The sequence below is a fragment of the Lepus europaeus genome, chromosome 2 (assembly GCF_033115175.1).
Source record: "Lepus europaeus isolate LE1 chromosome 2, mLepTim1.pri, whole genome shotgun sequence".
Classification (NCBI taxonomy): domain Eukaryota; kingdom Metazoa; phylum Chordata; class Mammalia; order Lagomorpha; family Leporidae; genus Lepus; species Lepus europaeus.
The window spans coordinates 160248666-160267277 of NC_084828.1; the positions used below are offsets into that span (position 1 = coordinate 160248666).

An 18612-nucleotide genomic window follows, 5' to 3' on the forward strand; every position below is an offset into this window, starting at 1 on the left:
CAAAAACATAGATAATAACAAATAACTAGAATTCTGCCAACCTTTTTGTGTACATGTATCTTGACTCTGCAAAGAAAGTAAAGGTTCCTCCTGGAAGCATCATTGGCTGTCCTTTTTGCATCTCTCGTTGGCATAGTGTTTTCACATAGAAAAAACTTACATATTCACTTGACAACACATTTTCCCAAAGGGAGGCAGCAACTAGCTGCACCATATGCTACTAACAGGAAACACAACCCCAAACCAGACATTGCCGGGCCTCAGTATGGTCTCCTCACATTTCACGAAAATGTTGTCTAATCATTAATGTGGTGTCTCAAAGCTTTGCCCTTAAGGAGGTTTAGGAAAGGAATTGACACAACACAGGAGTCAACAATTGCAAAAACTTGTGTTTAAAATAAACTAGGTAATTAGATCATTTTGCTAACAAGATGAATGTTTTTGATGAAATGTTTTGTTCATCCAAGTAAAGGCATAGGGACCCCTGCTCATTTTCCCATTTCTAATGGGAATTAGGGATTAAGAAATTTGAACTTTGCTTTTAACTCAACCACAGACTTGCTGTAGGGATGCTGAAATAAAAGGGTTGAAAACACTCTTCAGTAGACAATGGCACACACTAGACAGCTCTAATCAGACCTCTTATAGGAATTTAATACGGGATTTTCAAAGGTTACCTTATAAACTAATGACAAAAGAATGGAGTACTTTAAATAATTAGAAGTTGATAACTTGCAGAAAATACCTACTTCAATATCATCTCACACTATATACTTAAAATATAGGCTATATGATTTAAAGGGTAATTATTTTATTTTTAACAATTATTTCTATTTGTTTGAAAGGCAGAGTGACAGAGAGAGAGAGCGCGAGCGAGACAGCAAGAGTGAACGCTTCTGTATGATGGTTCACTCCCCAAATGGCTGCAATGGCCTGGGCTGGGCTAGGCTGAAGCCAGGAGCCTGAACTCCATCTGGGTCTTCCACCTGAGTGGCAGGAGCCCAAGTACTTGGGCTGTCTTCTACTGCTTTCCCAGGTTTATTAGCTGGATCAGAAGCGGAAAAGCCAGGACTTGAGCTGGTGCTCCCTATGGGATGCCAGTGTTGCGGGTGGTGGCTTAATCCACTGCATCATGACATTGGCCCCTGAGAGTAATTAATTTAAGCTTAAAAAAAAAAGGAACAAGAAAATGCAGCTGAATATTTAACTGATCTTCCAACTGGGAAAATATTTATAAGGACACAATGGAAGAAATAATAAAGGAAATACTGATAAATTTACATGAATCAAATTTTGAAAGTCTAGGACAATAGAGAAAACTATAAAAGCAGTTAGTATTCATTTAACAGAAACGTACCCAGGCATTATTCTGGGTGCTCAGGCACTTGCATCTGTAAAGAAAACAGGAGTTTCCTGTGTCCTGCTGCCAAGGAGCTCAATAGGCTAATCCTCTGCCTTGCGGCGCTGGCAGACCAGGTTCTAGTCCCGGTCGGGGCACCGGATTCTGTCCCGGTTGCCCCTCTTCCAGGCCAGCTCTCTGCTATGGCCCGGGAAGGCAGTGGAGGATGGCCCAAGTGCTTGCGCCCTGCACCCGCATGGGAGACCAGGAGACTGGCTCCTGGCTTCGGATCAGCGCGGTGTGCTGGCCACAGCACACCGGCTGCGGCGGCCATGGGAGGGTGAACCAACGGCAAAGAAATACCTTTCTCGCTGTCTCTCTCTCTCTCACTGTCCACTCTGCCTGTCAAAAAAAAAAAAAAAAAAAAAAGAAATACATCGGCTGGCACCTCGGCTCACTAGGCTAATCCTCCACCTGTGGCGCTGGTACTCTGGGTTCTAGTCCTGGTTGCTCCTCTTCCAGTCCAGCTCTCTGCTGTGGCCTGGGAGGGCAGTGGAGGATGGTCCAAGTTCTTGGGCCTGCACCTGCATGGGAGACCAGGAGGAAGCACCTGGCTCCTGGCTTCAGATCGGCGCAGCGCACCGGCCGTAGTGGCCATTTGGGGGGTGAACCAATGGAAGGAAGATCTTTCTCTCTGTCTCTCTCTCTCACTGTCTAACTCTGCCTGTCAAAAACAAACAAACAAACAAACAAACAAACAAATACATCATATGGGGAAGGTAAAAAGTGCATTGGGAAAAAGAAAGGTAGAGCAAAGAAAGGGGCTTAAGACTACTGATGGCTGAGAACACTGGGAAGTCAAAGTATTAAGTAGGGTGTCAGGGTGGACTTTAATACAAGTGTAAATTTGAATCAAGACTTGCCAGAGGAAGGAGATATCTCTGAGAAGCCTGAGAGTATTCCTGGAGAGAACCAGCCACTGCTAGGGCAAAGGCAAATGAAAAATGGAAAAACACTGGCAGTTCACACGATGGGCAAAGAGGCAATATCCTAAATAGGGAATGAAAGAGTCTTGAAAATCAGTTTTTTAAAAAATCCAATATTCTATGGAGAATGGGCCCACAACATGAACAGATGATCCCTGGAGAAAAGCCAACAGAAAGTGAAAGACATCAAATTGTACAATTAATGAGGCAAGTATCCTATCGGGATATCCAATTTATGAAGATTAGGCGATGTTGGTGAGATGGTGGTGAGACAGACATTTTCCAAATTGTTAAGGAAACACTGAAATGACACATCCTTTTGTAAAACAAATAATTTGGCTAAATTTCCCCATAGGTTTTATTCTTAAAATATGCCTTTTGGAATCAGACATTAAGACAAAATTTGTGTATAAGTACACTTCAAAAAGTTCATGGAAAATGTAATCAAACAATAAGTTTATTTTGGTTCAAAGAATTTATTTTTCCATGTAAAGGTTTTTTTTTTTTTTAAATCGTAAAAAGGTATTTTAGGAAACAAGTATGCACGGATTTAAAATTATTTTTCCATCAAAATAAACTTATCTTTTAAATTTATTTATTTATTTAATGAATTGAAAAGCAGAGAGACATTCAGCGAGAAACAGAGACAGACTTAGAGAAAGACCTCCCATTGCTGGCTCAGTCCCCAAAGGCCTGCAACATCCAAGGACGGGGCAGGCTGAAGCCAGGGGCCAGGAGCTCCATCCAGGTCTCTCGAGAACCAGTCACTTGAACTTCCCCTCCGGACTCCCAGGGTGCACATAAGAAAGAAGCTGGAGTGAGCAGCTGGTACTGGAACCGAGGCACTTTGGCATGAGATGTGGACCTCCATGCAATATTATAACCACTATGCAAAACACCGGCTCCAACAAACTTATCCTTTAATTCCATTTTCTGCAAATATCTGAAGTACCCTTGTATTTCCTGCACCATTATCTATAATAACACATAAACAATTAATACCTGAATATTGTCGAAGGTGAAATCTCCAGCTCAGGACATGTCTTTGAACACATGGTTCCGCTACAAACATGCTCCATAAATACCGCAAACTTTGTGGATCCAAACCCAAACTCACTTTCTGTAGCCCCTACAGCAGCCCTCAAATCTTCTCCTCTTGTCTCTCAGCAAACAGCACCAACATACACCAATTGCTTAAGACACAAACCTGTGAGTCATCTTTAATAGCTTCTCTCTCATTTCCTGCCTTCTATTGGCCCTGGTGTTTTGCCAGTTCTGCTTTTGTAACATCTTGGATGCATCTCATTGAATCCATTCACACTGGAACTACCTTACTTCAACCCTCATCATTTTGCACCTAGCCTAATGAGTAGCTCATTACCTGGCTCACTGTGGCCAATCTCACCTCCAAGCCATCTGTTACATTCTTGCCATAGGATTTGTTCTACAATACAAAACTGGATCCAATCATTACTTCGTTCAAATGTTTTAAACAGCTCCCTACTGCACTCAGATTAGGATGTTTTCTTGATGTAGCCCCTGAGGGTCAGCTCTTTTGTCCTGCCAACCTGAAATCCTTATCCACCCACAGAAGTCTTGCTATGGATTACATATCATGTCTCTGTGTTTTGCACATGCTACTTCCTCTGCCTGCCTCCCGCCATGCTCACTGGTCGCCTCGTAACTTCTCTTCAGCTTTCTGGATTCTACAGAGGAATCCCATCCTTCAAGCTTCATATGATTGTCTGACCCTGACTCATGAGTATGGAGGTCCTGTTTATTTCTGAAAGAACATTGTTCATGTTAATAGCACCATGTCTTACAGTGTTGGCAAACATTGGCTTGCTTCTTCGGCTCCCAGGATTACTGCATTTGGCTGCACTGCAGTGTTCCAGTGGGTACCATACACACAGTGTGCAACTTGCATAATTACACTGGGCCATTCTACTTCCTTTGTACTGGAGAGAAACCATTTTTAGGCCTGTATGTGGAATGCTTGGCCCAGCTCAAGTGCTGCAATAGACAGGTACAGGGGGCCTTCAAGAAGTTCATGGAAATTCCATATTATGGAAAATGATACATGGATTTCAAAAAAATTGTACAAAAATAAGCTTACCTTTGAACTACCTGCACTGTTTGAAGCACCCCTGCCTTTACACAGTAAGCACTTGTTTAAAGAATGAAACTGAGCAATCAACTCCAGTTTCCTAGAAAAATTCTCTGAGGCCAGTGTTTCTCAAAGTGTGGTCCCTGGGCCACAGCTTGAGCATTACTGGGTAACTGGTTAAAATACAGATGCTCAGGCCCTGCCCCAGATTCACTGAGTATGAAACTCCAGGGGTGGGACACAGTAACCTCTTTCAACAAGCCCTCAAGGTGATTCTGTTGCATGCTTAACACTAGCTTCAGCTGCTTAGAATCAAAAGCAAAGATTTCATTCAATTACTTTTCTGGTAAGGGGACATTTGCTTAATTTTGAAAACAATTTTAAATTTTGACACATTTCCCAAAGAGTATATAAAATGTTATTAGCACCCACCATTCAGATTTACTGTACTGTCTTCATTTTTCCATGAGTCGTAAAGCAACAAATCACCAATGACCTATCTCCTTTTTCTATCACCCTTTTCTCACCCATGCTAACCTCTAATCTACAGTTAGTGTGTGTTTTGCTCATGTGTATCTTTATATTTTTGCTATGCAAGTGTATAGGCATTTTATGGTTTTCTAATTTAAAAATTTTATTTATTCTATTCACTTGAAAAGGAGAGAGAGAGCGAGAGAGCGAGAGAGCACTCCCATTTGCTGGTTCACTTCCCAAATGCCTGCAACCATTAGGATGGGGCCAGGCTGATGCTGGAAGCCAGAAACTCAATCTGGGTGACCCACATGGGTGGCAGGGACCAAGTACTTGAGCCATCAACGGTTGCTTCCCAATGTGTGCATTGGCAGGAAGCTCGAATCAGGAACGGAGACAGGACTTGAACTCAGCCACTTTGATATGGGATGTGGGTATCTCAAGCTGTGGCTTAAGCACTGCACCAAATTCGTGCCTCTAGTTTCTTATGAAGGTTTCTTAGTTATCTTTACAACTCCTCTTCCTCTCATTCCCTTTAAATGCCTATAACATAGCTCCCCATTTTTAGCTCCCCTTTCTTTATCCAAGTGATTTTTAGTGATGCTCAAGTTTGAAAAATCATTGATACTGGTTTAGGGAGCCCTAGGAAAGTTCTATGTTGTGGTTTTTGTTGTATGTCTGCCTATACTTATTTAGTATTATTTATGTATTGCTGATACACTGCTCCAGTAAATCCTAAGTCAATTTTCTGTATAGAAAAACATAATGTAGTTTTTTGTTTATCCAGATGGTCTCTCCTAGAAATGTAAACGTCTATGCCTTTCTGAAGTTGCCATGTACACATTGTGCATAGGTACATGAATACACACAAACACATGAAATGTGTTTACCTTTATACACACAACCACACACACGTGTGTGCACATATGTGTATGTGTGTGTGTCTGAATTATGTGGCTAATTAATAATTGGTCACTTCATCCTCCCCAAATTCTATTGCATATATCTATTATCTTCTGTCCTTTGATATCACCTCACTAATACAAAACTTTTGTCACCACAAACTGGCACCATCACAGCTACCTTTTATTGCTTCCTATTTTATCTATTGTATGCTTGGCTACAAGGTGAGCCCCTAAAAGCACTGTCCTGATCATTTCCCTCTGTAACTCAAGAGCCTCCAGTGATCACATACTTGTGACCAGGTCTGCTAGATGTCTCCAGAATATTCTTTCACACCCAAATCCCAGTTTCATTTTGGTGGCAAACTGTCCAGCTTTCTTTGCAACTAGGTATTGCTAGATGAGGTTGTAGGTAGACGGTTTTGACTGGGAATGCTGGTAAGGTCCCCTAAAAAGGAAAAAAACGTATCTGGCAGTGGGTGCCTTTTAATATCCCTTCCCCTGTCTTTTCTGTTGTCTTAAATTTATATGTGAGAGCTAGAGCTGCAGCAGCTGTCATGAACCAAAAGGAACTCTTGAAAACAAAGTCATATACTAAGAATAACAACTCAGAAAGAAAGACGTTACCTATGCCCCTGATGATCAAAGAGCCATGCCCGCCTGCTCTCAAGAGAAAAAGAAACTTTGAATGTTTAAGTCACTTTTGTCATTGTTGTTATTATGGGCAGGCCCCAAATAGTAATTTAATTTCTTCACAAATTTGGCTATTTCTCCAGTTAAGCCAATGTTTTGTGTCATGTTTGTTTGGACCGATTGGCTCTCTGCTGTGAATTGGGGCTTGCAGATAGCAAGGTCTGAGCTAAAGCTGAGTCCTTCAGCTCAGCTTTGGGAACTCTTCAGGCTCTGCTCCCAACTCTGTCGGCCTCAGTTTCCTTGTCTGAAAACTGAGCATGAAAAATACTACACACATGATACTACGTGTTACTTTTCTTTCAGCCTGCTTTTTGGTTGCTACTAGCTCAATAGCATGAATAGAGAAAAGAGCTGACGTAATGAAAGGAGAAAAAACTCAAACCAGGATATTTTCTCCTTGGTTAACAACCTTACAGGCAGCTTGTTTGCTGGATACATTCATTTTGCTGCTTAAAAAAAAAAGAAGTCCATGAGGAAAAATGTCACCAAAGTAGACTTCAGTTATTAACATTTACCCTTTTTCCATTCTCATGAGTAACTGAGATCTGACTATACATGTGTTGCACTACCCACACAACAAAGAGAGAGAGAGAGAGAGAAAGGGAGAGAGAGCATGTGTATGGAGAGAGGAGAGAGAAAGAGAGAGAGAGCGAGCATGTGTATGGAGAGAAAAAGAGAGAGAGAGAGAGAAAGAAAACAAACTCAAGAACATTGGCTCCAAGAGGACCACTTGCCCAAAGTCGCAGGCACAGACAAGACATACAATTTCTGCCTTGGTATTTTCCGTCTGGCTAAATTGACTCTTCATGCCTTGAAACAAGCCCTTTCAAATGGAATTGCAAAAAAGCAAATTCTGCTCAAACTCATATATTATGTAATTTCATTTCTGCTCTGATGCACATTAAACCAAACTGGATGGAGAAAGATCTTTTGCTAAATTAAATTTGGTTTGATTAGGAAATTTGCGTCATATGCAGGCAAAGCACGATGTGTGTGGGTTAAAAAATGTCCTGGTTATTTAAAATGTTTTTTTAAAACAGATGAGTCAGTTTTACCATAGCTTCATTAGTGAACTAAATTTGTGTTCACGTGGAGCCCTGTTGTGCGTACAATGGGTTTTGGTCCTTCGTTGGTAAATCACTCAAGTAGTAGACAGTGGGTCCTTCCTGGAGGAAGGTAATACAGTTTGAAAGGCGGGAGCACTTGGGTTCCTCCAGATCCTTCCTGCTCTGGCTGCACAAGACCTTTCCTTGCCATTTCCCACACTGCCATCATTTCCTTCTCAAGAACAGTTTCCTTGCTCTTTCCAGCCCCAGTTTTCTCAACAGGCTTCCAAAGGCAGAGCTCACCCCCGGGTCTCATCTGTCCTGTTCCACGTCCTTAGCTGTAATTCAACCCAAATAAGAGCCTTCCGTGTACTGCCTGGCTTCTGAAACACACACATAGGAAAATTTAAATAGGGTTGCTTCGAAGTATTTCAAGGAAAAAAAAAAGTGCTTTGTAGAGGGTCAAAATGCCTTATAGGGGGGATACAGGTCCAAGGTTGCCATTTGGTGATTCTTGACACCTGCCAAAAGCAAAATGTCGCCTGTTCTCCAAGTATCATTGGAGGCCTTTCAACCTCAGTCACTGAAAGTTCTACCCTACTAAGGTAGTTGAGGAGGAACCTTGCATTTTCCAGGCCATTGTAAAAGTCATTCAGATGAGTAGGAGCAAAGTTTAAAAAGTTATGAAGAATCTGCCAAGTATTAATAGTATACATTAAAGTAACGCATGAAGAAAGTAAGGTTTAGATCTGTGAAACACAAAGTACTGAACAATACACAACACCAACTTAAATAGCATTTTTGGGTTCCTTCAAGAAGGGTGCTCCCCAAGGCAACCTGTTTCTCTAGATAATGACCAACACCACACCAGACAAAGAGTTGACAGTGACCACTTAGAGCCCAGTACCTCCATGGGGCTCCAAGCTTGTTTTGAATTTTCCTCTGTTTCACAATATTGCTGATTGGGTCAAAATTCTCAAAATGGGCACAGGAGAGAACTTTCTTTTGGTGGGTTGTTGAAGCCAGGGTTATCCATAACGCTTAGGCTGAGTCTGAGTCGATGAGGTTCTGTTGCACAGGCCTGGATGTGCTAGGTCTGGGCCAGGGTCTGTCTGCACAGCTTAGCAGGTGAAAGCCCAGGGTGCTTCCTGGAGCAGCAGCATCCATGCTATCTGGTTGCTCAAGGACAAGAACAGACACCAGCGTGCCATCTAGTGAGTTTTTACTTGTGGACCTCTCTATGTACATAGAATCTGATCAAAAGCCCAACAGAGACTTGGATGGAGTTCTTGGACCCTGGCTTTAGTCTGACCCCAGCCCCTTTTGTTGTGGCCATTTGGGAAGTGAATCGGTAAATAAAATCTCTCTCTCTCTCTCTCTTTCTCTCTCTGTCATTTTGCTTTTCAAATAAATAAATCTTTATTTAAAAAAAGGGGGGGTGGTTGGCGCTGTGGCATAGCAGGTTACGCCTCCAGCTATAGTGTCAGCATCCTAGTTGGAGTCCCAGCTGTTCCACTTCCGATCCAGCGCCCTACGAATGGTCCTGGGAAAGCAGTGGGAGATGGCCCAAGTCCTTGGGCCCCTGCACCCATGTGGGAGATCCAGGGCGAGATCCTGGCTTCTGGCTTCTGCCTGGCTCAGCCCCAGCCGTTGGGGTCATTCAGGAGGTGAACCAGCCAATGGATGATCTCTCTCTCTCTCTTTCTCTCTCTCTCTCTCTGTGTATGTGTGCATGTGTGTGTCTTTCTCTTTAACTCTGCCTTTCAAATAAATAAATAAATCTTTAAAAAAGGAAAAAATAATAAAAATAAAGCAAGAGGCCCAATAGCCAATCAGTGAAAAGTCACGGTCAATCCACATCGTGGGTGGGGGACTTAGATTACTCTCTCCAAAGTGGCTTCTAAGGGGTTTCTCAGTGCCTATAATGCTCAGAGGACCCCCATGTGGAAACAGATGCCTCTCTGGGGCTCCTGGCACTCTACCTGCCCCAAAGTGCGAAGGGCAATGATTCTGGCCTCCAGGATCAGTGGAATCAAGTATTGTACTTGAGACCATGACCCAGGACTCCCGGTGTCATACCTCCCTCGGGACTCCAGAGTAGTTCCATTGTCTAGAGTTCTCTGAGAATTTCTCCCCCTGATTTTGCGGGTCATTGAACAAAGAAAGTATTGGAAAAACCGCATGGTCTCCAGCTTTCAGAAACTTCTCACAATGGTCTTAGACTCCATTAACAAGCCACATAGCTCTAAAGATGTTGACCAAGTTCAAATGCTGGGCTACAGTATTTTCACTCATCAAATGCCTGATTTATTTTTTGCTTTATTTTCCCTCTCTCTCTCTCTCTCTCTTTTTTTTTTTTTTTTAACGGAAGGGTAATTTACAGGGAGTGAAATGCACAGAGAAGTTTTAACAAATGCCATGTAGTCCATACTTCTGTAAAGACAGACATCATTTCAATCACTCCATCAAGCCCCCTCACACATCTTGCCAGGCAACCTTCTCTTCTCCCTGGGGCAGTCACTGCTTGATTCCTATCACCACAGATTCCTACTGTCTTCTCCAGAGCTATACAAAAACCAATTAATGCAATGTGTGTGCACCCTTTTCTGTCTACTGCTTCATGCACCGAGCATCTGTTGCGATCTCCCCTTAATTTCTGGTATCAGTAAGTTGAGGAGACAGCCCTGCAAGTGTACAGGGGTGTCCAAGTTCTCCTGGTGTGGCAGGAGACCCTCAGAGGCCACTCATATTGGGTGGGATGAGGAAGAGGGGGAGAAGTGGAGCTCCAAGTCACCCTTTTCATCTTCAAACATGACATCTGTCTTTCCCCATTTTTTACAAAGTGGGGGTCTGGTGGAAGATTTCATCAGAGAAAATAAGAGGTGGGTATTTGCCGAAAAAAAAAAAACAAAAAAACCCAAGTTGGAGAACCACTGGTTTCAAAGATTCCTAGTTCCCTTGTCTTTGAAAGTTCTATAAATGACAGCGTTTTTTGATATGAGAGCTGTGACGGGACCCCCTCCAGGGAGGGCTGCAGACAGAGGCAGCCAGACTGGGAGCCCTGAGGGAGGGCCCGAGCACCGACAGCTGTAATATTAGTACCAGTCACAATCAGATAGCACCGGCCCAACCGAGGCGCCCAGACAATAGGCCAGAGGCCACGGGCAAGGGGAGGCACAATGACCGCATTCAAACGACCGGACTCCTGCAGTCAGAGAGCATTTCTGCAGAGTCCACCAGAGCCTGGCCAAGCCTGGACGTCGCCTTCCGCCAGGGAGCCGCTTTCTCCACGGTGAGCTTTTAAACCAGCAAAGAAAACAAACACGGAAAGGAAAGCGCTGACACCACCTCCAATGCAGAGACAAACCGAAACTGTGTTGTTGTTATAATGTAAACAGACTCGGTTCCAAATTATAACCCCGCTTTCCAAACAGGCTGCCCGGGAGCCCAGCCCTGGGACCAGGAGGAGCCTCCCCAGGTCTCCCAGGGGGAGGACGCGGCCCTGCTGCACAGGTGTGTGCCATCTCCGACTTGCTCCCACCACGGGGTGAGCTCACGCGTTTGCTTGCCTTAGCACTCAAGGAAACATCCATGGGAGAGACTGGTGACTCTCCCTGGCTCGGTTTTCCCCTGTGACCAGTGGAAAATCGGCCTCTTTCCCCCAGTATCCTGAGATCACTTTTTTTCTTCCCCCCCGTAAATCTGTAGTATGCCTTTTCTCTGTTACATCTTTTTTAGCCCATTTAAAATTTTCTATTTTTCCCAAATACGTTCACGGCTTAAAAACGATGTTAAAGGACAACAGCAGCAATGGCACAAATGAGAAAATACTTCCCGAAAGGTTAAAACAGCAACAAGTAATAGCAAAAATCAGAAGTTTGCAAAAGTTGTCAAGCCTGACATCTAACCTTCTTATTCATTCAATCTTGGGTGCGGCGCCGCCCACGCAGGCCAGCCAATGGGAGGGAAGCCGCGGATCTGGAAGAAAGGAAACACAAGGAGAGAAATATTAGTTTTCTTGCTTAAATTCTCCAACATTTGGTTAATCGACACCTACTCTCCTTTCTGTTTAAATAGGGTCTCCTTCCAGAGCCGATTTAGTCTCTGATTTTGAATAAATGCCGATTGAGTGAGATAAAAATCTCATTCTGATGGGGAGATGGTCCCAGGGAGAGGGACTTGAACAGGAAAATTGTAACAGCACATTCCAGGCACCCGGCAGCTCCCATGGAGCCCACAGACCTACTTTACTGTGGCTTTTCAGGAAGAGGATCCAAGAGTTCTGGACTCCCAGACTTATAAAAGGCAAACATGAATCTCAAATGGGTGAGGTCTTTTGTGCTAAACACGATGCAGCTTCCCATCAGCAGATAGTTCCTGGGACAGGTCTTAACCTATAGAAGCTCTGGCTGTCCCTCATCGGGGCATTGGCCTGTACGAAAGGATGGATTAAGTTTACAGATCTGCACCAGGGCACGAACTACAGAGGCCCTAGACTGTGACGGGTGCACGCAAGCTGGGAACACATCCCACAGATACAAGCAAGAGAGAAGGGCCCCGCCACCAGCGAGCAGCATCTGCTCCACCACAGAGGGCACATCTGAATTTGTCCTTGAGGCTGGGAGGACCTACTTTCTGGGGCACTGTGGTCCTACAATGTGTGTTGCCACCCTGCAACTCAGAAGCAGAGAAAAAAACAACCGAGTTGAGTGCAACCAACGCCAGGGTTTCCACTACCCAGGGTGGACCATTGTTAACACGTTGTCATTTCTGCTGTGCTGATTTTCAAATTAAATATGTAAAGACCTATCCCAGGAACCATTTTTAATTACATTAAAAAGAGCATAGGTATAACAGTTCACCCCAAGCCCAGATCATGGATTTGTTTCTATTTTTCCAGGCCACTTTGTTTATTTATTTGTTTTTCCATTCACATACATATCTGTATCCAAGGCAATGAACAGTGTTTGTGTGTTGCTAATGAATCTAAGTGGTATGAGTCTCTGCAAATGTATCTTTCATTCTCCACTAAAAAATTCTGTTCATCTTTATCTGAAAGGCAGAGAGAAAGAGAAAGAGGAATGAGAGAGAGAGAGAGAGAATCTTCCATCTGTAGCTACTCCTCAAATGCCCTCAACAGCTGGAGCTTGGGCCAGGCTGAAGCAAGGAGCCCAGAACCCCATCTAGGTCTCCCAGGTGGGTGGTAGGGAACCAAGTACTTGATCTACTACTACCTGCTGCCTCTCACAGTGCACATCAGTTGGAAGCTGGAATTGGGAGTGGAGCTGGCCCTCCAATGCAGGCCCTCCGTGTGGGATGTAGCCCACCCTTCGTTCTATACTTCTGACTTGATATGAGAGCTCTAACTATGCTGCTAACAGCTCCCTTCCTTTAACTGCCACGCTGAATAAATAAACACTTGGTTATTGTCTCTTTACCCAGGAGCCAACGTCTATGGCACCATAAAACCGCTTGTTATATCATTAAAGTGATTGTTGGTTATGTGTGGGTGTGTGTATGTGTGCATGTGCAAATTTTCTCTACTGCACGATCTGGGCTTCTGAAGATGCTGCCTGGCCTTGTTTTTATGGTGGCTCTTGCATACCACAGCTCCATGTAAAATGGACACTTCATGCGTCGAAAGGGAATTTGCTCATTATTAATTGTCTTCCTTTAGAACAGAGCATGAGGGAAGACTTTGGAATTGTATTTATCTGTTTTCTTCAAAATCTCTCTCTAAGGCTCTTGTCCTGCACTTTCAAGTCCAAGCCCTTCAATGCTCTTTCACTGTTTTCGAAACAAGAAAATGACTGTGGCAGGCTGAAGAGCAAAGCATTTAAAAAGCATACCATAGTCCAAAAGCACTCTCAAAAGCTACATTAAGAAATCCAGGGAGAACCTTGTGTTTAACTGTTAGTGCCTTATGAATATTATGAATAAATAGACACCATTATGTCTGGCATTAGCAGCTAAAAATAAACAGTGCTTTTGTACCAAAGCAGTATTGGACGTCACCATATTTTTCTGAGAATATAATTCTGATTCAGACTTTGAAGAGTATTGTTTGGACTTGACTCCAGGAAAACAACCTAAAAATTCTCACATGATAATAAACATTTTTACACATAATCTTTATTTGGTAAACTTTAGGGGCTGGGTTGTGCTAACTATTTAAACTGATTTAATCCTCACACTGACATTTAGGGCAGATATTATTAATAAATCCATCTTCCAGATGAGCAAGGAGGAGGCCGAGAAAAGTTAAACATTTTGCTCAACAGTGAAGGGGAGGCTAGCCAGGAATCTCACCCAGGCACTCTGGGGTCATGGGCTTTGTTCGGAATGGTTGAGAACAGGCTAGGGTTTTAAAGAAACTGCTAAGAGGTGAACAAAATGGCATCACCGAGGTAGCTTCCAAATTGTGTGAAAACACAAACACTCGGCATCTTTTCACGGTATGCCTCCAGTTGGGAAAACCAGACTTCTTCCAGTGGACAAATTCAAAGTGAATTCCCAGTGATGGCGGGGGGTGGGGTGGGGGTGGTACAGGGATGTGAAACAGCAGGGTCAAGGCCCAGACCCTCTCCAGCAGGGTCAAGCCCCAAACCCTCTGCATAAACACACCCATTTTTAATGCCTCTCTTGTTGAGAAAACAGGGAGCTGTGACTTTGCGCTTGACTCCAAGGAGACTGCCTGGGGTTTTGTTTACACAAGATTCAAAGCAAAAATGAGAATTGCTCCCTGGGACAACTTTAGCTCAGAATATGTGTTCTTTACACATTTTTAATTGGGCCACAAATATATTAGCAGTGCGGTTATTTTGTAGTTTCAAACGAATCTATTTTGTAACTGATTCATATTTATATTTGGGATGCATTTATTTGTGGGCATGAAGCAGTTCATTTTGCTAAGCCATCTGACCCAGGTGAGGTTGGCATTATTTCCATGACTGCTCCCAATGAATGCAAATTGAAGGTTAAAGGATAAATAAGCCCCTTTAACTTGGTTTACTAATATGTTATTTATAAATGGCTCTTTACTTGGCTTTTTTTTTTCTTTTTGGGGCAACAACTTTGTACAAATGAAAAAGCACAGGACAAATTAACAAATACATGATGTGTATTTTATTGTAAAGTTTCAAATGGGTTAGATTTAAATTTAATAAGACAATTAATATGCCCAAAATTAATCCTATTTATCTTACTATCTCTCTTCAAATCTTAGCAGTCTGGGAAAGACTGTACTACATTAATAGCTTATATTCTACTTTTTGGAAACAGCTTACTCAGTCCTTTTAATTTTTTTTTATTTTTTATTTTATTTATTTATTATTATTATTTTTTTTTTACAGGCAGAGTGGATAGTGAGAGAGAGAGACAGAGAGAAAGGTTTTCTTTTTGCCGTTGGTTCACCCTCCAGTGGCCGCCGCGGCTGGTGCGCTGCGACCGGCACACCGCGCTGATCCGATGGCAGGAGCCAGGTGCTTCTCCTGGTCTCCCATGCGGGTGCAGGGCCCAAGCACTTGGGCCATCCTCCACTGCATTCCCTGGCCACAGCAGAGAGCTGGCCTGGAAGAGGGGCAACCGGGACAGAATCCAGTGCCCTGACCGGGACTAGAACCCGGTGTGCCGGCGCCGCAAGGCGGAGGATTAGCCTAGTGAGCCGCGGCGCCGGCAGTCCTTTTAATTTTTATTTTGACAGTTACATAGTATCCCATTTTATCATTAATCCAAACTCACACTAATTGAGAGCCAGTGAAGTCTTTCCTTCTGCTATTTCAAGTAGGGCTACCATGCATACCTCTGCATAACTGCCAATTCTCACATATGTAAGTTAATTTAGGACAAATTTTAAGACATGAAATTAGCCATTCAATGGGAATGGCCATTTTACGTTTTGATTGATGTTTCCAAATTAGACTACATAGAGGTTGCTTCAGTTTAAATTCCACATCTGAAAGTCCTGTTTCTCCAGACTTTGCAACATGGTATGTTATTGACCATTATCCCCATAGGAAACACATGGAATCCTAGTTTGACTTCTCTTATCCCTTGAGAGTGAGGGAAGCTGAGGAGCTTTTGATAAGTTTTAAAGTTATTTGTATTTCTTACTCTATAAATTCTCCTCCCTCTCCTTTTTTTTTTTGACAGGCAGAGTGGACAGTGAGAGAGAGACAGACAGAAAGGTCTTCCTTTTGCCGTTGGTTCAACCTCTAATGGATGCTGCGTCTTGCGCACCGCGCTGATCCGATGGCAGGAGCCAGGTGCCTATCCTGGTCTCCCATGGGGTGCAGGGCTCAAGCACTTGGGCCATCCTCCACTGCACTCCCTGGCCACAGCAGCTGGCCTGGAAGAGAGGCAACCGGAACAGAATCCGGCGCCCCGACCGGGACTAGAACCCCGTGTGCCGGCGCCGCAGACGCAGGATTAGCCTAGTGAGCTGCAGTGCCGGCCTGGCCGCCTCCTTCCTTCCTTCTTCTTTGTGCTTTCTTCCTATTGGGTTGATAGTTATTTTCTTATTGATATGGTGATACTTTGTATCTTCTAAAGAATAAATCCTTTCTCTTTTGGCTTTGCTTTTGGAAACTTTGTTAATGTGGATCCCTCCCCCCCCCCCCCATTTGGTTTTTCTTTCTTTTCTTATTGGGGTAAAACATTTAGCATGAGCTCTACCTTTTTTAACAAAAACTTTTAAAGATTTATTTATTTATTTAAATTGAAAGGCAGAATGAGAAAAAGAGAGGGAAGGAAAGGGAGAAGGAGAGAGGAGCTAGATTTCCCACCTGCTTGGTTTATACTCTAAATGGAATCAACAAATGGGGCTGGGCAGCAGGGACCCAACCACACCAGCCATCGCCTGTTGCCTTCCAAGGTGCGCATTAGCAGGAAGCTGGAATAGGCAGCAGAGCCAGGACTTGAACCCTAGGCATTCTGATGTGGATGTAGGTGTCTTAAGCAGTATTTTAACTGCTTCACCAATTGAGCACCCCTTAACCCATTTTTAAGTGCACTATACTGTATTGTTAACAGTAAGTGCAGGGCTTTACCCCTCCCTGCATCTACCTTTTTGTCATGTAACTTCACATTTCTGCTCACCGAAGAGGTGGATTCTATTTTCCTGTACCCTTTGGTTCACAGGAGTGAACCAAAGCACAGGAGTTCTTTGGCCAATGGAATGCTACCAGGTACGCTGAATATAGAAGTTTGGAAACATTCTTGTTGTGTTGAAGTATTTTCCTTGGCTCCTCTGAGACTGTCATGGGAACATGCCTAGCTAGCCTGCTGGGGTGACTGACACACAGTACAATGGACTAACATCAATTGTCTCCACCAAGGCCAACCTAGATCAGCCTAGACCAGCTCAGTCCCACACTTCTAAGGGAGCCCTATTAAGAGGAGCAGAGCCCACTGGCTGCCCACACAGCTGGCCACAGACAAATGACTGAGCCTAGCTGAGACTGCAACAAGCATCCAGTTAACCCCTAGATTCATGAGCTTATTAAACCATTGAGTTTTGAGGTAATCTGTTACCAACCCGTGGTACCCCAAGCAATGTTATTAGGTATAACATATACAGGACTTACTCCTGTTTCACTCAAACAAGAGATACCCACAAAGAAGATGGTTTCAAAGTAGGTATGAAGTCTGCAGATATCCGCCAAGTGCCAGGCACATCAGTCAAGGCTGATACAGGCCAACACAAGTATAAAATGATCTAAGAATCTCAACAGAAGGATTACCGTACAGGGAGCTGATTATACAAGTGAGGAAAAGATGTGAAGTCAAACAGGGAGAATGAGGCACCCAGGAACTCAGCGACAGTAGGAAACTCCTACGATATCTGGACAAGAATGGAGGTTTTGATTTTGGAGACCTGGGACCAACGTCACCCAACAGATGCTGCAGGCAACAAAGGACCTCTCCGGGAGCCAGTGCAAGGATAGAGAAGACACAGCTGTTATCAGACTGAGGTAGAGACAGAAGACATACCCTGGCTGCTGCCTGCCTTCGGTCTTCCAGTCTCTCTCCAAGGCTTTCTAGTGGCTGAACCCAGAGGATCCCCAAACCTCAAGGAGTGACCCCTCAGTAACACAGGGAAAGGGGAAGGCAAGGATGTGAGGGCAAACAGGCAGCGGCACCATCATGATATTCAAGGAACTAAGTAAGGTGCTGATCTGCTGAGCTACAGAGGATACGGCTTAGTGCTGAGTGCTACATGAAAACGACTGATAATCAGAACCAATACTGGGTCTGAAAGTTCAAAAGGGCTCCGTAGAGTGCAGTGAGTGAAAGGATGCCCACCCAGGCAGCAGCTCAGGCAGGCGGCAAAGTGCAGCAAATACTGGGGGGACAGCAAGGATTCTGGTTTGGCTTAAAAGTTGGTGCATTTGGGAGGGGAAGCAAGGGTGGAGAGTGTGTGATGAGACCACAAAGGCAGAAATGGGGCCAATAATTGGAGGATTTTGGATTTCAATCCAAGCAGGTTGGATTTTTGTTCTAAAGCCAACAGGAAATTCAGTGGTTCTGAGCAGACGGTAACATGATCCAAACTGGGCATTAGGAATATTAATCTGATAGAAACTTGAGGCACACATTGGAGAGAGACAAACTAGACTAGGAGTTATTACTGAAGTGCAGACTTCAGGGATTCACAACCCTCTTTTACTCATTTGCAGAAGTTTGGGAAGCATTCAGTTTCCTGAGAGATGGTGCACAGATTTCACAGGGAGCCCTAACCCTTGACCCCATCAAAGTGTCTCGGCACCAGAGCAAGGAAGCCATCTAAAAAGCTTCTGTTCCAAGTCTTTTAATGAGGACCCAAACTCTAACAGTGGCAACAACAACAGAAATGAGTAAACAGGTACAAACACTTATGAGACAAAATCTCATCAAATAATCTAGATGGACTTGAACAGAAATAAGAGAAGAACAAGAGGTGCTGAAAAATTTAACTCTTGGTAACATCCACCTGCTAATTTTTTCCTTCCTTTTATGAAATGGGGGTAACAGCTCATGTTTCCAAGCTATCATCCAGATTTACTAATCTGGAAAGTTCCAAGATAACCAC

At 43.7% G+C, this 18612-nt stretch overlaps 1 protein-coding gene across 6 annotated transcripts in view; it reads right to left on the bottom strand.

The window, feature by feature from the left end:
• The window catches only part of THRB (thyroid hormone receptor beta), a 412267-nt gene that overhangs the window by 216646 nt on the left and 177009 nt on the right, over positions 1-18612 (bottom strand). For all 6 annotated transcript variants that reach the window (XM_062215323.1, XM_062215332.1, XM_062215306.1 and 3 more), the window contains exon 2: positions 11453-11522. The gene's annotated coding sequence lies outside the window, so the exon portion shown is untranslated. The remainder of the gene's footprint in view (positions 1-11452; positions 11523-18612) is intronic.